The following is a 14,227-nucleotide window of genomic DNA, read 5'->3' on the forward strand; positions in this document are numbered from 1 at the left end:
CAATTCCCAGAATAATTTGTTGTTATTGGATTGAGTAGCATCCAATAAACTCTGCCATGTGGCGTCTTCCCAGATTTTTTTTGCTCGGGTGATGGATTCTTTGTAGGTGCGTCTAGCTGATAGTATTTCCTCATGGGAACCGTTCAAGAGGGCACCTTTTAATCCTTTCTTAGCCATGTGGCAGGACTCATCGAACCAAGTGTTAGAGTTAGCTCCTTGCTGTCTTGCCCCAGCCTTCTTATAGAATATACATTGTAATCTTGTGATCATGTTTTCGTGTACGGATAAAAAGGGTATTTCATTAGAGTCGTGGTCACTATATGGAGCAAGAATATCTGTGAAGGCCTGGTAGATCTCACGTAGCAGGTAAGGGTTTGACTGGACCTTTGGCCACCTGACCTTCGTAGATGTGATGTTCATGGTAGGAATAGGGACTATAGTGCTTTGTTGGTTTGAAGTCCTACCAAAAACATCACCTGACATAGAGAGTAGCAAGGGATAGTGGTCGCTTTCGGTTCTAGCGTCCACCTTCATATCATCCAGGAAGGGCCACAATCTCACATCCACTAAAAAATAATCAATTACGCTTGTGATTGTACCACGTTTAAAGGTGGGTGCAATATCTAGGTCGGAGGGCATTCGGCCATTGCATGCCCTGAGGCCATATTTCAAACAAAGGGATGCCAATTGGGTAGCTACACGAGAATTAACACAGTTGTTATCGCTAGTCAGCTGAGCAATCCCCCATGTTTCGTCTTCATCCTCTGTGAGACCAGTTAGTATCACTGAGGGTTCAAAGGTGCAGTTTACGTCACCAGCTATTATTAGGTAGGAGGTTGATTGCAAGGTGTCTAGAAAATCAAGAAGCTGTTTTAAGACTAGGGACTCAGCCCCTCGTGATACCGAGCGGGCATAAATATTGACAAGCGTTATAGTAAAATCCTGTTGGAACGTAATTTGTAGCCCCATCAGATCTGGGCTATCGAATTTAAGGGTCTTATATGTGCACTGTACAGTTTTATTTATTAACATCAAAAGTCCACCTTTAGCTCTGCCCGACGATTTTGTGGAGGGTTGAGCAGCCACGTTAAAAGAAAGAAACCCGTCTAGGGTAGTCGGTTCTTTGGTCCATGTTTCTTGAAAAAGACATATGTCTTGGGTGTTGATATACGAGCACCAATCATTGTCGCCTAGTTTCCTCCCGAGACCTGCTAGATTCCACGTCATAATTGATAAGCCCTTTCCCTTCAGGACCGTGGTTGGTGACTGTGGGTTGAGCCTCTCGGTAATCGACTCTGTATCGGTAGATCCATCACAACTCGTCGTACTGGGTTCCGTTAGGTTAGTCCCGGGGGTTAGTCCCTGGGCTATTGCCAGTCATACAGGGTTGGGCCGAATAGAGACGGCATGCCTAGGCTGATTGCTGGTTGGATTAATGCGTGTGTAATCAGAAATATGTGATTGGCCTTCCATCTCTAGTACTGTCTCTAAGGTGATGTACCCCCTTCTTTGTTCCATTAGATGGAGAGTTCGGTCGTTAAACAGAACAAGGTTTTCTACCAGGGATCTGTTATGGAACTCGATTGAAATTACATCGTATGTTGATCCTAGGGGGCACCACCGCTTGGTGTTGTAAATATCTGAACGTATGACTGATAGACAGTTTCTCTGGTGTCGTAGCCAGTGGATTACTTTGTTGGCCCTAGACTCATGATCCTCACTGAGTCCAGGGAGCAGTTTCGGGACTTGTTTCAGGAAGAGAGTATTGGTTCCAGGGTTGGGACGTTGGGGTTTTGGCAGTAAGACTGGGCCGTAGGGAGACCTCTGATAGGAAGGGGCGTTGAAACAGCTGGGAGTATCCTTGGGAGCAAATGGGTCGCTGTCATTTGAAATAGCATAGGATCTCCTGGGTAGGAGATTGTCAATCTGTTTGCGGTTCTTTGCTGGCAGGTAGTTTGAGGGCTTTGTGGGGAGTTTATTAATGGCGCTATGGTTTCCCATAGTATCCCCCACATTTAATGGTCTTTTGCAATGTTGGCTCACCTGTTTGGTTCTAAGTTCTGAGCGTGCTGTATCTCCATCTGAGCCAACCCGATAAGTCTTTTCTTTTTGTAAATCGGTGGCCTGGTCCCCATGTGCTAGCTGGGTTGGAAATATTGGATCAGGCATTATATGGCCTGTAGTCACCTCTTCGTCCCTATGGTTGCACTTACATCCACACTCTAGGCTCTCCCGGAAGCATTTGGCCAGTTGTAGTACCAGGGATCTAACTTCTTCAATTCTTTGAAGTATAAAGGCATTGCTAGGGTCGGTGGCAAGGTGCATTGGAGGGGAGACAGGGACTGGTTTCAGAGTGCAGTTAGTAGCTTCTTTGCTGGTATCATCTGTTATTGTATCAGAAGCGCTAGGAGTTTCGTCATCCTCAGCTAGAGCTTCAAACCGGTTACTGCAGGGTATATTCGGGATCATGTTGGTCGCAGGACTCAGTAGTATGGCAGGATTTGGGATATTGCCCTCTGTGCCGGCATGAGGAGATTCACTCCTGTGCACCAGTACATTTATCGTGTTTGTTGTAGCATTTATGGGGGGGACGGATAGCAGATGCGTTATTGGTAAGGTTGCACTGTTATTGATCAACCCTGGGTCCAGATCTTGATCCTTTGGCCTTTTCTTAAAGTAGTCTTGTATCTTCCCAGGCGGAACTGGGGCATTTTTTCCGAGGGAGGTACCATTATGATTAGGTGAACAGTTTAGAATTGCCTCGACCTCTTCAAACAACTGATCTATCTCCTCAAAGGTTTTTTTTGGTTTGGTGGCCAATTTAGCAGTGCGCTTCCTCTGCTTTTTGCTATCTGACAAGGGGCCTAGTGAGTCAACAGCTTTCCTTTTCCCCATGGTGCCTGCTAGGTTGTGGTAACTCAATGTATATATAGTTTTGAACTTACTTGATTTAGTTGGGCAATGGGTGAAAGAGGGTAGGCCCAGCCCAGCCTCCTCCGGGCGATGACGGGCGCAAGACGGGCCCGCCCTTGGCCCGGGCTTCGCCCGGGCGCCGCCCGCGCGCGTCCCGCGACGGCGGGGCCGCTGTTAAAGTTTAAAGGGCTCCTGCCCTATCAGGAGGGTGCAGCGCTTCCCGCGACGGCGGGAGCGCGATCAGGAAATTAAGGGGCTCCTGCCCCAACCCAGCTCCAACACAGCGCGTCCCGCGACGGCGGGGCCGCTGTTAAAGTTTAAAGGGCTCCTGCCCTATCAGAAGGGTGCAGCGCTTCCCGCGACGGCGGGAGCGCGATCAGGAAATTAAGGGGCTCCTGCCCCAACCCAGCTCCAACACAGCGCGTCCCGCGACGGCGGGGCCGCTGTTAAAGTTTAAAGGGCTCCTGCCCTATCAGAAGGGTGCAGCGCTTCCCGCGACGGCGGGAGCGCGATCAGGAAATTAAGGGGCTCCTGCCCCAACCCAGCTCCAACACAGCGCGTCCCGCGACGGCGGGGCCGCTGTTAAAGTTTAAAGGGCTCCTGCCCTATCAGGAGGGTGCAGCGCTTCCCGCGACGGCGGGAGCGCGATCAGGAAATTAAGGGGCTCCTGCCCCAACCCAGCTCCAACACAGCGCGTCCCGCGACGGCGGGGCCGCTGTTAAAGTTTAAAGGGCTCCTGCCCTATCAGAAGGGTGCAGCGCTTCCCGCGACGGCGGGAGCGCGATCAGGAAATTAAGGGGCTCCTGCCCCAACCCAGCTCCAACACAGCGCGTCCCGCGACGGCGGGGCCGCTGTTAAAGTTTAAAGGGCTCCTGCCCTATCAGAAGGGTGCAGCGCTTCCCGCGACGGCGGGAGCGCGATCAGGAAATTAAGGGGCTCCTGCCCCAACCCAGCTCCAACACAGCGCGTCCCGCGACGGCGGGGCCGCTGTTAAAGTTTAAAGGGCTCCTGCCCTATCAGGAGGGTGCAGCGCTTCCCGCGACGGCGGGAGCGCGATCAGGAAATTAAGGGGCTCCTGCCCCAACCCAGCTCCAACACAGCGCGTCCCGCGACGGCGGGGCCGCTGTTAAAGTTTAAAGGGCTCCTGCCCTATCAGGAGGGTGCAGCGCTTCCCGCGACGGCGGGAGCGCGATCAGGAAATTAAGGGGCTCCTGCCCCAACCCAGCTCCAACACAGCGCGTCCCGCGACGGCGGGGCCGCTGTTAAAGTTTAAAGGGCTCCTGCCCTATCAGAAGGGTGCAGCGCTTCCCGCGACGGCGGGAGCGCGATCAGGAAATTAAGGGGCTCCTGCCCCAACCCAGCTCCAACACAGCGCGTCCCGCGACGGCGGGGCCGCTGTTAAAGTTTAAAGGGCTCCTGCCCTATCAGGAGGGTGCAGCGCTTCCCGCGACGGCGGGAGCGCGATCAGGAAATTAAGGGGCTCCTGCCCCAACCCAGCTCCAACACAGCGCGTCCCGCGACGGCGGGGCCGCTGTTAAAGTTTAAAGGGCTCCTGCCCTATCAGGAGGGTGCAGCGCTTCCCGCGACGGCGGGAGCGCGATCAGGAAATTAAGGGGCTCCTGCCCCAACCCAGCTCCAACACAGCGCGTCCCGCGACGGCGGGGCCGCTGTTAAAGTTTAAAGGGCTCCTGCCCTATCAGGAGGGTGCAGCGCTTCCCGCGACGGCGGGAGCGCGATCAGGAAATTAAGGGGCTCCTGCCCCAACCCAGCTCCAACACAGCGCGTCCCGCGACGGCGGGGCCGCTGTTAAAGTTTAAAGGGCTCCTGCCCTATCAGGAGGGTGCAGCGCTTCCCGCGACGGCGGGAGCGCGATCAGGAAATTAAGGGGCTCCTGCCCCAACCCAGCTCCAACACAGCGCCAGATATATCAAGAATCCATTTTGTGATTCTCAAATAGCGATTTTTAAGAAATCGCTATTTCAGAGTCGCAAAATAGTATGTATCATATTTGCGAATCGGTAATAGCGATTTCTTAAAAATCGCAAATGCTGTTACCAAATCGCAAATAGCGATTCCGACCCCATTCGCACCTCCATATTTGCGAACGTTTTGCATTTCCCAAATTGCGAATTCCTAACTGGAATTCGCAATTTCGGAAAATACAAACCCCAGGGTGCTGGGGTCCTAAGGCCCCCTCTGCTGCACCCCCAAAAATTATTTTAGGACATGTAAGGGGCACACATGATAAAGGGGCATGTGTGCGTTACATGTCAATTTTAAAAATGCATTTGTAATGCATTTTTAAAATTTGTACATGGTTTGCGATTCCTTAATGCCCAATTCACATTAAGGAAAAGCTTGATACATGTGCTTAAGAAATCGCAAATAAGGATTCCTTATTTGCGATTTATTTAGAGAATCGCAATTTGCGATTCTCTAAATGGGTTCGCAATTTTAAGGAATCGCTATTTTAAAATTGCATAGCCAATGCATTTCATACATACTGAAAGGCAGTTTTGCATTCACAAACGGCCGTTCGCACCGTTTGTGAAAGCAAAAAGTTTTGACACATCTGGCCCTTTATCTCTAGGCCTTAGCTTCAACAAGCATGAGCAGTATATTAATAGAACATTTTTGTTCAAACATGATGGGTCATAAAGGCAATGGAAATTGAATCTGAATTACTTTATGGAATATGCTACACGCACAAGTACACATAGCACCTTGAATAAACACCCTATGCTGCCTGTTCGGAACACTTTAAACAGTGAACGCTCAGCATGGCCTTACCTCTTTTGGTCAAGTACTGAAAACATCCATTAGGATCAAAGTTGCTTATTTATATAAAGAGAAGACTACCAACTATGGATTCTCAAATACAAATTGGCAACTTTGGATGTCACAATGCTATACATATTAATAGATCATGAATTGTTTTTGTGACTAATAATTCTAAATGCAAAATGCATTTCTGACATAACATTAGTGAATACACCATAACATGGACTATCACAATTCAAATCAGAGTTAATCAGAATACCCACAGAATCTATAGGATTAACCATGGGATGATAAAGACAGCTAACATCACATTACTTGCTAGCAGTGTGCATCATACATCACTGATGCATACTATCCTTTGGGGGAAATGTTGAAAATGCAACACAGCTTCTTTACAGAAAATTGTGTACAAGCACCTAAGAGCACATCACAACATTTCAGAGAAAGAAGCCTCACAGGAAAAGACTCACTACTGCATTCAAGATAGCAAAGGAGAGACATCATGATGGATGTTTGAACACGTCTGACAACATGGGAGTCCTTAGATTCGGAGATGATAATTATGATCATGACATATAGCATACATAGGCTGGCAGAAAAAGGCATATTGCCGGAAAGAACTGGACAAATCTGATGACTGGAGATGACTTGAGGGAGGCAATTTGAAGCCAGTCATTGCTAACATGTAGCACAACTCGGATTTCAAAGGTCTTCTGGCAAAGAGTGATTTTGAGAGCAAAGACACCAGTAATCAAATTGGGCAGGATTTAGAGCCTGCCACAGATGTCTGGTCTACAACAGGCAATTCGAGGCTACATAGTAGTAGGGAAGCACCAAGCTATGGAAAATCATGCCAACGATTGCCTGTATGGAAAACACCTGGTGGCATGCACCACATCTAATCTGAGAAAGAGTTCTGCAACATGGTCTGACAGTAACCACCAAGGATTTCAGCTACCAAGTATCCAAATATTATGAAGAGAATTGAAATAATGCAGATTGTTAACACTACGTGACATGGCAAAGAAAACTAAAAGATGTGGCAAATGAGTTGCAGTTAATAAGATCAACATTACTTTGGGATCTGAATTCAGTGGTGCCCAATGATCTGAATAAGTATGACAGCTAAGATGAATCCAGATAAAAAAAAATGTGTAAATGTAAATTCTCAGCCTTCCAAAAACATAAGCATAATTCACAAAAACATGAGCTGGTGTATTCGTGCCCACTGGGGAATTACTTCGTATTTACAAATAAATTATTGCAACATGTAAAATTTTATGAAACGTGAAGGCGTGAAATGTAGCTTTATGAATTGATTCCACATTGACGTAAGTCCAAACTCTTATGTCGTCTTTTAAAGTTGTGTGGTACTGGTACTATAATGGGATGAAGACCTTTTAGAACAAGAATACAATTTATAACCCTGTTAGCGGGGCTGTTATTTATTAATCAAAGATATAGAGTAACCATACTGATCATGGATTGGAATGTGAATAATCCAAAGCAGCAGTTAATAACCCGGGTTTCGTAAGCCTCCTGGGTTCTGTGATACCTACTCAGCAAGCCTGCAACTATTTAGAAAATTTAAAATGTTAGGACATTAATTAAGTGTATATTAAAAAAACAAAACATTTTAAAACTTCCTATAAATGTGAATGAATTTGTAGCTAAACATTTAGTTGGTATCCTTATGTTGATTCATTGTTGCAGCGCAAGTACAGCAAACCGGATCTCGTATGGACAATTAATGGCTTCAGTTGAAGGCCAGATATATACCGACAAAAATAGAGCATGCACTAGGAGCATAAAAGTGAAGTGCTAAAGTCTTGCCTTGTAGAAATAAAAAAATTAAAAACTCTAAGCTTACCATTAACATTTCTAATACATTTGTGAAATACAATATTTCATAATGTGTATGTTTGTTTAATGTATACTTGTTTTTGTAATTTTGTGTATAGTTTTTAGGTTCAAATCATACAAATTGCTTTGGGGGGCGTTGAATCTAGCTTCTTGTAGTAATTCTGCGGGATTCTACAGAAGTTAAAATGTTAAGAACCTCTAATCTGAAGCCACAAAAGAATGTTTTTAAAAAAAGTAAAACACATTTTTGAGGATATTCTAACAGAATGAAACACAGTATATTGGAAATGAACTGTTAGTATCCGCATAAAAGAACTTCGGGAAATAACATCCAGTTTGGAATTACAGAGAAGGGCTGATAACTATTGAGTAAGGCATACTTTTTATCTCCCTTGATTATAAATCTCAGTTCCAGTCCGTCTTCCGAAAAATTAAGATTCTGAATCTGTGCGTTTGTGTGTATCCAGAAGTACCCTTGAACATGAGTTCATACCACTGTTTCCTGTAGGGTGCCACATGGGTGGCCGTACACACTGCAAATAATCTCTGCGCAGGGGGAACACTGTAGCACAATACAGAGGGTCCTCCTGCTTAGCAGAGGAGAGTTCTTTAAGTGCAAAGTGAAGAAAGTGGACAAAAAATGTAAACAAAAGTGGCTACATGAACCTGAAAAGCAATCCTCTGCATCTGTGGATGAAGTGATCTGTTGCATTTGGCCACATTTGTCTTTGTGGTCTAGTTTATTGGCAATAAAACTTAAATTCTGATAGAGACTTCTAACCACAGATTCCTTACCCATTGAACACCCCCAGAATGGATCCGGAAACATTTGTTTAGTAATTCCCTCCAGTGCCAGCAGTCGCTGTTATGTGATGATGTCACCTTGTGACAGTCCATCTCGTGCAGACACAGCATTGAGTTCACAGTCAGCGGTCCTGGTTGAGGTCAAGAGCAAGGACAACCCTCTCCTTCTCTAGGCCATTCTCGAGATCGGACTTCCTTAAAATCAAGTAAACCCAAATGGAGCCACAAAAAATCTAAACATGGCTGTCCTACATCGGGCCATTCGTACTGTTCGGAGTCATGTGACTCACCTAGCACCTCTAGAGGAAGTCTCTCACATTTCGGGGCTGCGGCGTAGTTACCATTCTACTTCTGTCTGATTGAGTTATGATGCCAGATCAGCCCTAGAAGCTGAAAAAAGCGATCAACTCGATCTGTAGTGCTGGTCAAAATCCATCTGGGGCACTTTTAGAACCCACAGATCTGAGGGGGTACCTGGCTGCTTAAGCATCGATGGATCCTTCTGCGACACAGCGTTAAGCTTGTCAGCTTCAGATCCATCAAATTCAAACCCACAATGCCTTTGGCTCCATCTTCGTTGCCACATTTGATGTCGCAATTAAACCATCTGATGTCGCTGGCTCCCTTACCAGTGCCAATATTGAAGTCACCAACCCAAATTCCAGACCTGATTCTTCTGGAATCTGAGACAAATGCACCATCTGCTATGGTTTATGCTCAGTCAGTTGGATTTGTCCAGAGAGGAGTATCTTTTTGATGCTGAGTATGCCTAGGATGACATTTTGCAAGATTTGGAAGATGCTATTGGACTTGATCTGTCTCCAGATGTTAAGTTATCATCCTCTAATCCAGCTATGACCATTGAATAGGCAGCATCATTTGGCACAGTCATGCATATGGGGCAGCAGAGACCCTTGTTTTTATTTTGTCCACACAGAAGGTTAAGACTACCCTGTTGAAAGGGCTTGTTCATCACAAGAACCTTTATTACCTTTCAGTTAAGTGTTAACAGATGTGTTGATGGGCACTAGGAATAAACCAGAATCTTGACCACCAACAGATAGACAAATCACTAGAAGATACTGGCCGTCTCAGGGTGATGCGGAAATTCTTCTTCAACACCTGACTCCAGAGAGCCTTGTAGCACAGGCTTCAACTACTCATACTAACCCCAATGCCTTCCCTGTTACTCCTCTTGACAGAGTCTAGGAAAATGGAACCTTTTCCAAAAATAATATTCTTAAGCCAGTTTGGCTTTTAGATCAGTGAATATTTCCTTTCTTTTAGGAAGATACTCGTAGGCTTTGTGGGACAGAGTATGGGATGTGTTATCAGCTGTTCCTCAAGACACTCATAAGATTTTACCAAATCTGATTGCTGATAGCCAAGACACAGCCAAATTGTCTATTGTCAGGCCTTCATAGTTTGGGAAGAGTAATCAGCACGACTGTAGTTGTTAGATGCTATGTGTGGATCCGTTGCATTGTTTTTTTCCAAAAATGTTCAGCATTAATTGCTGGATATGTCTTTTGATGTATCCAAGCAATTCAGAGAAAAAGCAGACTCTGCCCTTCAGAGTTTAAGGAGAGATTTAGCACTCCCAGCTCCCCAGCTGTCACAGCAGCAACACCCCTTTCTAGGCTCTGGAAGGGATTACCTGCAGAGGCAGTAGCAGTATTCGCCTCAGTTGCAGCAGGCCACCCAGCCTTTTAGAGGCTGTGGTAGTGGAGTAGCAGAGCAGCGCTCAGGACCCCAGGGTAGGTATTGTGTTCAGCCCCCAGCCCCTTCTTCCGTAGCCACCTCAAAAACTCTTTAATTTAACCTTAGTGTCCCAGGATCGCAAAGTAGGTGGTTGAATCACATACTACCTTCCTAGATTGTGGAGCATTACATCAGACTGATGAGTGCCCCAGATTGTGACACAAAGGTATTCTGTATCCTTTCATCCAACATCCCAGCCCCACCACAGCATTTGCAAGAGCACTGTTTTCTGATTCCGAAAAAGGACAGGGCTCTTCATCTCAGTTTAGCTCTTAGCCCTCTGAGCCTCTGTTTAAGACAGAACAAGTTCAAGATGCTAACCCTGACTCAAGTTCTGTCTGCCCTCTGTTCAGGAGACTGAATGGTAGTGCAGGACTTGTACGATATGCATTTTCTTATCCCCATCCTGCTGTCCCAGAGGTTTTACCTGCGGTTTCAGGAAGGCCGTGAGTACCTTCAGTTCTCTGTGCTCCCCTTTGACTTTACCAGTGCACCTTGGGTGTACATAAACATTACAGCGGTGGTTGCAGTTCATCTGTGGAGGTTGGGGATACCAGTCTTCCCGTACCTCTACGAGGCAGGTTGTCAAACCCCATCCAGAGCTGACAGCCATGATGGGTGCATCATTATTAGGTTGGAGACGTCATTTGGGAGAGGAGACGAGCTGAAGACTCTGGTCTCCAGTAGAGGCTGTTCTTCACATCAAGCTGTTGGAGCTGCAAGTGGTTCTCATGGCTCTCAAGGATTTCCTTCCGAAGATCAAGGGGAAGTGAGTACAGGTACTCATGGAAACATGACTACCATATGGTATTGCAACAAATAGGGCAGTGTCAGGTCGTGGGTTCTGTGCTTAGAAGCTCAGTGCCTTTGGAAGTGGCTGAGCAGTCTGGCATTCCTCTGATCGCCCAACCCTTGTTGGGATCTTTAAACACCAGACTGGACAAATTTGCCTCAAGTTGCTTAGTGGATCATAATTGCAGTTACACTTAGAGGTGGCCAGGGCATCTTCCAGCAATTGGAGAGAACCTAGGGTAGGTAAATTTGCCACTGAAGTGAATGTGTAATGTCGCAACTTTTGTGCATTGGCGTTCCTAGGATGGTCTTTATTAGGAGATACTATTTGCCTACATTGGGGCTTGGGACTCCTATATGCCTACCCGTCCCTGCTTCTTCTGCTCAGAGTACTCAAGAAGATCAAGAGAGACCGTGTCCAAGTCACCCTATTGGCTCTGAACTGGGCGATGAAAGTATGGTACCGGAACTTCTGGCTATGAGCATCTGTACTCCAATATGGCGCCCTCTTCTGGAGGCTCTTGTGTCGCAGCAGCAGAGCAAGGTCCTCCACCTGAGCCTGTGCAACTTACACCACCATGTGTCGACATTGAGAAGTGGCAGCTAATAGCATAGGATCTCCCTTCTGAAGTGCTTGGTGTAATCCTAGCAGTCATGTGATCTTCAACTAAAACTGTTTATGTAGGATGGTGGAGTTTTTGGTGGGAGAAGTTTGTGGTGTGGTGTTCCTCCAGTCATATTCAACCCTTACAAGCTTCCCTTTCTTACATTCTCTTGTTTTGTTTGTCATTGGTCCAGGAAGGCCTTGCTGTGGCCAGTTAAAGGTTACATAGTGACACTTTCAGCCTTTTTACCTTTACCACATCAACCTCCCTTTAAATCACCTGTTGTTGTGTGTTTGTCATTTAGGGTTGATCCATATGCCCATCCTTCTAAGGGGGAAGAATGGTTGTCATCTCAATCCCAAGATGGCTTTAGTATTCGTAATGAGAGGACAAGAGAATTCTGACAGGATGGCCAGCTTTTCAGCAGTTTCTCTGGAGCTAAAAAGAGCAGAGCAATACAGGACAGGATCCTCTCCAGCTGCCTTGCCTCATGTATCAAGTTCTGTTATGGGCTAGCTAGAAAAGTGCCCCCAGAGGGATTGCGTGCTCACTTTGCCAGAGCAAAGGCTGTGACAATGGTGATTTTGCACATGTGCCAGTCATGGACATCTGTCAGGCTGCTACATAGGGATCCCTCCATACAGGCATTTTTCCCAGTCGGAACTGCAGGATTTCCTAGTCTGAGCAAATCCACGACCTACCACCTGGCATGTATTGCTTTGGTATCTATTATAAAGATGAGGAATCTCTGGTTAGAAGTCTGTGAGAGAAGAACAAGTTACCTACCTTCGGTAATGCCTTTTCTAGTAGACTCTCTATCCAACCGCAAATTCCTCACCTCCTTTCTCACCTTCCCATTCTGTGCAGTGATTTCATAACAATCTACTAATAGAATTTCAATACTGAAAGTCTGCAAACTGTTTTGATGATGGTTACTTATGGCTCCACGTATGTTGGCAAGGACAGAGTACAGTAAGAAACTGACACCAGCGCAAGCAGGGGATGTATAGATAAGGGTCCCAACGTTATGTCCACAAGAGGCAGAGCAGCACAAGGTGACAGCACATCAACTGCCAGTGATGGAGGGAATTTGCTATACAAACGTTTGCGGATCTAGTCTGACGCCTGGAGGTATTCAAAAGGTGAGAACTCTGCAGTTAGCGCCTCTACCAGAAAAGGTGTTACCTGAGATAAGTAATTTGTTCATATGAATACAAATAATAATAATAACAAAAAAAAAAAAAAATATATATATATATATATATATATATATATATATATATATATTTTGGAAAAAACCAAACGGTACAGCGATGTTATAGTTAGGAAATAGAATTTTTTTAAAACATAGAAATTCACTTAAAAAAACAATGGTTACAGGGACATTATAGTGAGGCTCACGTTTTAAACGTACGAACCACAGAAAATAACCTGTTAGAGTTATCTAAAGTAACTATAACTCGTGCCCCCACCATGTACAGTTATCTGATCCATAATTTTACTGCAGATGTTACAGTGACATTAATGATGTGATGAAAGATCTCATCAGTGCTGTAATTTGTAGGGGTAATTAGCAGTGCATGGCGAGGGTGCGAGTTATAGTTACCTTAGGGCACAAGTTAAAGTTACTTTAGATAACACTTAACAGGTGGATTTCTATGCTTTAGTACATTTAAAATGTGAGTCTAACTATGACGTCCCTGTAAACTTTTGTTTTTTTGAGTGAATTTCTGTGCTTTTTTTAAAGATCTATTTCCTAACTATAACATCCTTGTAACCTTTGTTTTTTTCAGTAATTTCTATGTTTTTTTTAACCTAAAGTTATTTTCATTACTATACCTTAATCCAGCCACCACCACACACGGTGGCCAGACCCCCCTAACCATTCAACCCCATGCTGGGCATGGCCCTTTGGCAGTGCACTGCGGGAGTTGGCCCGCGGCCTGTCTCTCTGGGTGTGAGAGTAGGTGTGAGAGGGTGTTTCTGGGGGTGAGAGTTGGTGTGAGTGTCTGGGTGTAAGAGTGGGTGTATCAGTGTCTTAATGGGTGTGTCAGCTTCTGTGTGGGTCTGGGACGGGGTGCATTTGGATTTCAGTGGGTGTGTGTCTGAGTGGGTCTGTGAGTGGATGCATGAGGGTCTGAGTGGGGCTGCGAGTGGGTGCATGAGTGTGAGTGGGTGAAAGATTGAAAAAGAGAAATTGAGAGAGAGAGAGAGAGGGAGAGAGATAGAGTTTTTAGACAATGATGGATGATCTACTTAGAATTAGATATTTCTGTGCAATGTGAAAAAGGAAAATGTATTTGTCAGTTAAAAAAGAGTGAGCTTACGATTTAGCCTTCAACTTTTAATGTTGAAAATAAATTAAACTAGGGAATGACCAAAGACACACCTGGACTAGAACCCTAAACTTTCAGGATGAGGGTCTGTGATCTTAACCAGTGTGCCACAGGTGACTTGTGCTGAAAAGTCATTGCGTGGAGACTATTGCAATGACTATCTCTCTCTCGCTCTCTTCCTTCCATCCCATTATGGGATGAAAGAGAGAGTGACAGGACTGCGAGGAGAGTCTCGCGGTCCTAGCCGGCTCCCCATGTATTGTGGGAGCTGGCATTGCTCACACAAGCTGGGAGCTGCTTTAAGTAGCAACTCCCTGCATGTGGAAGCAGTGTTCATCTGTGTTCCCCAAATGCATATTTGCGTGCAGGGAA

The sequence above is a fragment of the Pleurodeles waltl genome, chromosome 12 (genome assembly GCF_031143425.1).
Source record: "Pleurodeles waltl isolate 20211129_DDA chromosome 12, aPleWal1.hap1.20221129, whole genome shotgun sequence".
In the NCBI taxonomy this organism is placed as follows: Eukaryota; Metazoa; Chordata; class Amphibia; order Caudata; family Salamandridae; genus Pleurodeles; species Pleurodeles waltl.